The sequence below is a fragment of the Pristiophorus japonicus genome, unplaced genomic scaffold (genome assembly GCF_044704955.1).
Source record: "Pristiophorus japonicus isolate sPriJap1 unplaced genomic scaffold, sPriJap1.hap1 HAP1_SCAFFOLD_89, whole genome shotgun sequence".
Lineage (NCBI taxonomy): Eukaryota > Metazoa > Chordata > Chondrichthyes > Pristiophoridae > Pristiophorus > Pristiophorus japonicus.
This window is the reverse complement of record NW_027254813.1, coordinates 2,558,790-2,565,746: the sequence shown is the minus strand read 5'-3', so window position 1 is coordinate 2,565,746 and position 6,957 is coordinate 2,558,790.

Below are 6,957 nucleotides of genomic sequence, written 5' to 3'. Positions count from 1 at the left end.
ATTCAGCCGCTCCAACCTGTTACACAGGAACAGGAGGAGGCCATTCAGCCCCTCGAGCCGGTTCCGCCATTCAATGAGATCATGGCTGATCTGTGAGCAAACTCCATATGCCCGCCTGTCGACAATCTTCCTTAATACCTTTGATCAAAATGCGATGTAAAATGAACAACTGACCTAGCACGAACTGCCCTTTGCAGAAGGGAGTTCCAAACCTCTCCCACCATGTGTGTGTTGGAATGATTCCGAATTTCACTCCTGAAACGTCTGTCTCTAATATTTAGACTATGGCCCCTAGTCTGGGACTCCCCAACCAGCGGGAATCATTTCTCTCTATCTACTATATCTCTTCCCTTATTATCTTTGAAAATTTTGATCAAATCAATGCTCGACCCTCTAATTTCCAGTCGGTGTAATCTCATATCTTAATTTAAACCTTGGAATCCAGGTTTCATTCTGGGAAACCGACACAGTGCTCCCTCCAACGCCAATATAGTCTTCCTAAGGCAAGGCCAGTGAAAACTGAATCAAGGGACGGGTCTTACTAGATTTAATCTGATGGTTTCCAGCAGGCATTTGGTAAGGTCCCACACATCATCATCATCATCATCATAGGCGGGTCCTCGAACGAGGAAGGCTTCCTTCCACATGGGTTCACACGTGTTTCAATGAAGGACCCGATGTTCCAGTTCTGAACTCCAATCAAAGGGTGGAAGATGCCTGTGGGTGGATTGTTTTAACGTGGTGTGACCGTTGGACACCAGCCACCACACGGGCTTGACAGAGCGAGGTCTTGGTCCAGTGGCAAGGGTTAACCAGGACAGCTGGAGTCCTGCTCTGCTGCACGTCATCAAAACACAGGTCGCTGTTTTGTGCGTGGGCAGGCAGGAACATCGGCGGGACCCAGGTACAGCGGAGGAGCGGGAAGGTCAGTGTGGAGGAACGGTGAGAGGTCGTGGTGGAGGAGCGGTGAGAGATCGTGGTGGAGGAACGGTGATAGTTCGTGGTGGAGGAACGGCGAGAGATCGTGGTGGATGAACGGTGAGAGATCGTGGCGGAGGAGTGACGAGAGATCGTGGTGGACGAACTGTGAGAGATCGTGGTGGAGGAGCGGTGAGAGATTGTGACGGAGGTGCGGCGAAGGTTAAATACAAGGGATGTTGGCAGAAATCAAAGTTGAGGCAACGAATGTGTTGTATATCTGTAAAGCATGCACTCCCATGTTCCACCATCAGGGAGCTCATCCCCTGAAGTCCCAAGGGCTCCCAACACCCCTTGAGAGCACTGTATTTAAGCCGGTCCCTAAGGCCAGTTTCTCACTCTAGAGTGTCTTATTAAAGACTGAGGTCACTGTTACTTTAACGTCCCTGTGTGCAGCCTCATCTGTGTTAGGAACACAATAACTGCCGTCGAGAATACGAATCCAACACAAAGATGCAGCAAACTGTAGGCATCCTGGAGAAGTTCTCGGACGGTGAGGACTGGGAAGTCTATGTCGAACGGCTAGACCAGTACTTTGTAGCCAACGAGCTGGACGGAGAAGGAAGTGCTGCAAAAAAGGAGAGTGGTCCTCCTCACAGTCTGTGGGGCTCAGACCTACAGCCTCATGAAGAATGTTCTGGCTCTGGTGAAACCCAAAGGTAAGTCGTATGAGGAGGTGAGTACACTGGTTCGGGACCATCTTTACCCGAGAGAGAGCGTGCTATGGCGAGGTATCGGTTCTATACGTGCCAGCGAACTGAAGATCAGGAAGTGGCGAGCTACCTCGCCGAGCTAAGGCGACTTGCAGGATAATGTGAGTTTGATGGCTACCTGGAGCAAATGCTCAGAGAATTTTTTGTACTGGGCATTGGCCACGAGACCATCCTACGAAAACTTTTGGCTGTAGAGACACCGATCGTCAGTAAGGCCATTGCGATAACAGAGGTATTTATGTCCACTAGTGAAAACACCAAACAAATCTCTCAGCACACAAGTGCTTGCAATGTTCATAAATTAACTGTAACTGTGTTTGTGAGCAGAAATGTACACGGCAGAACCCACGAATCTGCAACTGCCTGCAGGCGTCAGGTGACCCAGATGACTCAGAGTCCCCAACAAAGGATGAGTGCAAGGCAATTCACACCTTGTTGGTGTTGTGCAGGCTTCCATTCAGCCTATTCATGCCGCTTCAAAGGGTATGTTTGCAAGAGCTGTGGAACAATTGGGCATCTCCAACGAGCTTGCGAATGAGCTGAAAGCTCTGCAAAACCTGCTAACCACCATGTGGCAGAGCAAGATCGGTCCATGGTGGATCAAAGCAATTTCGAGCCTCAGAGAGAGGAGGCAGATGCTGAAGTACACGGGGTGCACACATTTTCGACGAAATGTCCACCTATAACGCTAAATGTAAAATTGAATGGCTTACCCGTAACCATGGAACTGGACACTGGCGCTAGCCAGTCCATCGTGAGTAAAAAGATGTTTGAGAGACTGTGGTGCAGTCACGCATTCAGACCAGCCCGAAGCCCCATCCACACGAACCTGAGAGTGTACACCAAAGAGCTTATCACTGTCCTGGGCAGCGCCATGGTCAAGGTCACCTACGAGGGCACGGTGCACGAACTGCCACTCTGGATTGTCCCGGGAGATGGCCCAACACTGCTTGGAAGGAGCTGGCTGGGCAAAATCCGCTGGAACTGGGATACCATCCGAACGCTATCACATGTCGATGAGGCATTATGTACCCAGGTTCTGAACAAATTTCCTTCCCTTTCTGAGCCAGGCATTGGAAACCTTTCCGGTGCGAATGTGCGGACCCACTTGGTCCCAGAGGCACGACCCATTCACCACAAGGCGCGAGCGGTACCTCATATGATGAGGAGAGAGTGGAAATCGAGCTGAACAGGCTGAAACGCGAGGACATCATCTCCCCAGTGGAATTCAGCGAGTGGGCCAGCCCGATTGTTCCAGTACTCAAAAGTGATGGCACGGTCAGAGTTTGCGGTGATTATAAAGTAACTATTAATCGTTTCTCGCTACAGGACCAATACCCGCTACCTAAGACTGACGACCTATTTGGCGCGCTGGCAGGAGGCAAGGCGTTCACCAAGCTTGAGCTGACTTCGGCCTACATGACGCGGGAGCTGGAGGAGTCTTTGAAGGGCCTCACCTGCACCAACGTGCAAAAGTGACTGTTCAGCGACAACAGATGCCCGTTTGGAATTCGGTCGTCTGCAGCGATCTTCCAGGGAAACATGGAGAGCCTACTCAAGTCGGTACCACACACGATGGTCTTTCAGGATGACATATTGGTTATGGGTCTGGACACCGTCGAACACATACAAAACCTGGAGGAGGTCCTCCAGCGACTGGATCGCGTAGGGCTGCGGCTGAAGAGGTCGAAATGCGTCTTCATGGCAACAGAAGTGGATATTTTGGGGAGAAAGATCACGGCGGACAGCATTCGGCCACAGACGCCAAGACAGAGGCTATCATGTACGCGCCCAGGCCACAGAACGTCACGGAGCTGCGGTCATTCCTGGGACTCCTCAACTATTTTGGTAACTTCCTACAGGAGTTAAGCATTTTTAAAGCCCCTACATGTGTTATTGCACAAAGGTTAGAACTGGGTATGGGGAAAAAAAGCAAGTAATTGCTTTTGACAAAGCCAGCAACCTTTTATGCTTCAACAAGCTGCTTGTATTGTATAACCCGTGTAAAAGACTTGTGCTAGCATGTGACGCGTCGTCGTACGGAGTCGGGTGTGTATTACAACAAGCTAACATTGTAGGGAAGTTGCAACCTGTAGCCTATGCTTCCAGGAGCTTGTCTAAGGCCGAGCGGGCCTACAGCATGATTGAGAAAGAGGCATTACCGTGTGTGTTCGGGGTAAAGAAAATGCATCAGTTCCTGTTTGGCCTCAAATTTGAGCTGGAAACCGATCACATGCCCCTCACATGCCTGTTCGCTGAAAACAAGGGGATAAATACTAATGCCTCAGTCCGCATACAAAGGTGGGCACTCACGTTCTCAGCGTATAACTAGACCATCCGCCACAGGCCAGGCACTGAGAACTGTGCGGATGCTCTGTCGGCTACCATTGCCCACCACGGGGGTGGAAATGGCGCAACCTGCAAACTTGTTGATGGTGGCGCAGCCCTCTGACTTGTTGATGGTCATGGAAGCATTTGAAAATGATAAATCACCTGTCACGGCCCGCCAGATTAGGACATGGACGAGCAAAGATCCTCTGCTGTCCCGAATAACAAACTGTGTATTGCATGGAAGCTGGGCTAGCATCCCCGTTGAAATACAAGAGCCAATCAAGCCGTTCCAGCGGCGAAAGGACGAGCTGTCCAGTCAGGCAGACTGCCTGTTGTGGGGTAACCGCGTAGTGCTACGAAAAAAGGGCAGGGAGACGTTCATCTCGGATCTCCACAGCACACACCCGGGTATAGTAATGATGAAAGCGTTAGCGAGATACCACATGTGCTGGCCCAGTAACGACTCTGACTTAGAGTCCTGTGTACGGCAATGCAGTGTATGTGCTCAGTTGAGCAACGCGTCCAGAGAGGCACCACTAAGTTTGTGGTCCTGGCCCTCCAGACCAGGGTCGAGGATCCATGTCAACTATGCAGGCCCATTTCTTGGTAAAATGTTCCTGGTGGTGGTGGATGCTTTTTCAAAATTGATTGAATGAGAAATAATGTCGGGAAGCACTGCCACCGCCACCATTGAAAGCCTGAGGGCCATGTTTGCCACCCACGGCCTGCCTGACATACTGGTCAGTGACAACGGGCCTTGTTTCACCAGTGCCATATTTAAAGAATTCATGACCCGTAATGGGATCAAACATATCACCTCGACCCCGTTTAAACCAGCCTCCAATGGGCAGGCAGAGCGGGCAGTACAAACAATCAAACAGAGCCTTAAATGAGTCACAGAAGGCTCACTCCTAACCCGCCTGTCCCGAGTACTGCTCAGCTATAGCACGAGACCCCACTCGCTCACAGGGGTGCCCCCGGCTGAGCTACACATGAAAAGGACACTTAAAAGCAGACTCTCGCTGGTCCACCCCAACCTGCATGATCAGGTAGAGAGCAGGCGTCAGCAACAAAATGTAAATGATGGTCGCGCCACTGTGTCACGGGAAATTGATCTGAATAACCTGTTGTATGTGCTAAACTATGGAAATGTTCCCAAGTGGATCGCGGGCACGGTGAAAGCTAAAGAAGGGAGTCGGGTGTTTGTCGTCAAACTAGACAATCGACAAATTTGCAGAAAGCACCTGGACCAAACAAGGCTGCGGTTCTCAGATTGCCCTGAACAACCTACAGCAGACACCACCTTTTTCGAACCCGCAACACACACCCAAAGGATCAACGACACCACCACGGATCGGAAATCGAACCCATCACACCCAACAGACCAGCAAGGCCAGACTCACCCAGCAGCCCTGTAGGGCCAACAACACGCCAGCTCAGCGAGGGCACAGCCAACGCACCAGAACAGACATTTGTACCGAGGCGGTCCACCAGGGAAAGAAAGGCTCCCGACCGCCTCACCTTGTAAATAGTTTTCACTTTGACTTTGGCGGGTGAGTGATGTTGTGTCTCTGTAAAGCATGCACTCCCAAGTTTCACCACCAGGGAGCGCATCCCCTGAAGTTCCAAGTGATCCCAAGAGACTGTTGGATGCTCTCGTTACAAGTTATTACTGTGGAAAGTTTCAGGCCGGGCACTTGTTCAGTGTTGCTGGAAGGCCCAGTCATCGGGATATCCTCTACCCGGGGTTTTCCTGAGCCTGTTCTCGGTGTACGGGGAGCTTTGGTCCGGGTCCGAGATAGCTTGTATCTTGTGACAATGTACCCCGGACTGCTTTGTTCCATTTTATCGTCCACAAGTTTTCATTTCAAAAATGTTTCCGCCAACAGGCGCTCAATCCCTTCTCTGCAAAACGTTCCTTTCACAAACACGTCTCTGACTGGAACTGCACCAAACAACAATGTTCCTTTCAAAGTCATTAAACTCCCCAATTTACACGTCCGCAATTTTAAGGACAAGGACTGAAAGCGCATTGCGATCAGAAAATTGCCGGACCCCCTGTGGTTAATAACAGAGATTTTGATGGTTGATCTCCGTACACAACTTGGAATTCAGGAGAACCTGTTTCGTGGTTTGAAGTTCGAGATAAACCCACGGGGCGTAGCCATCAGGCGCGTGGCAGCAATCAGCGACAGGAAGATGCAACTGAAGCAGGCCCGGCTATCACCGGCATTACCATCGCCGAATCCCCCGCCATCAACAGCCTGGGATCACCATTGACCAGTAACTGAAGGGGATTCACAGGAGTAATTTTGAGAAGCCCGGCTAGCTCAGTCCGTAGAACATGAGGCTCTTAATCTCAGGGTCCTGTGTTCGAGCCCCACATCGGGTGAATTATTTTCCTTAAACTTTTATGTTGCTTTCACGGGAATTAATCTTCTTTTGCACAATGAAAGAAATGCTAACTGTTTTGGTCTCCTTATTTAAGGAGCGATATACTTACATTGTAGGCAGTTCAGACAAGGTTCACGAGGATGCAGGAAGAATGTTCCCGATGACAAGTTGTCAAAAATAATTAAAGTCTGTGAGATACTCAACCATTATTTCAATAATTAATCCACCCACAAGATTTGAGATACAACAAGGATCCATAGCTTTGCCAAGACCAGCCAGCTCACTTGGTCGAACATAAAACTCTTAATCTCAGGGTTGGGGGTTTGAGCCCCACGTTGGGTAAATAGCTTTTGTTGCAAGCCAGTAATGACATGGACTCTTTCACTAATCCACCCCAACTTACAGTAACAGAGTCCCGCCTAAAGAATGAGGAATTGTGGGTGACTGCATGTTGATCAACAGAGAACTTCCTCCTCTCCGATTCCAATAAGGCTCACCCTCCCACGATCACCTCTCGACAGGACAGGCTGCTGTCCAGATC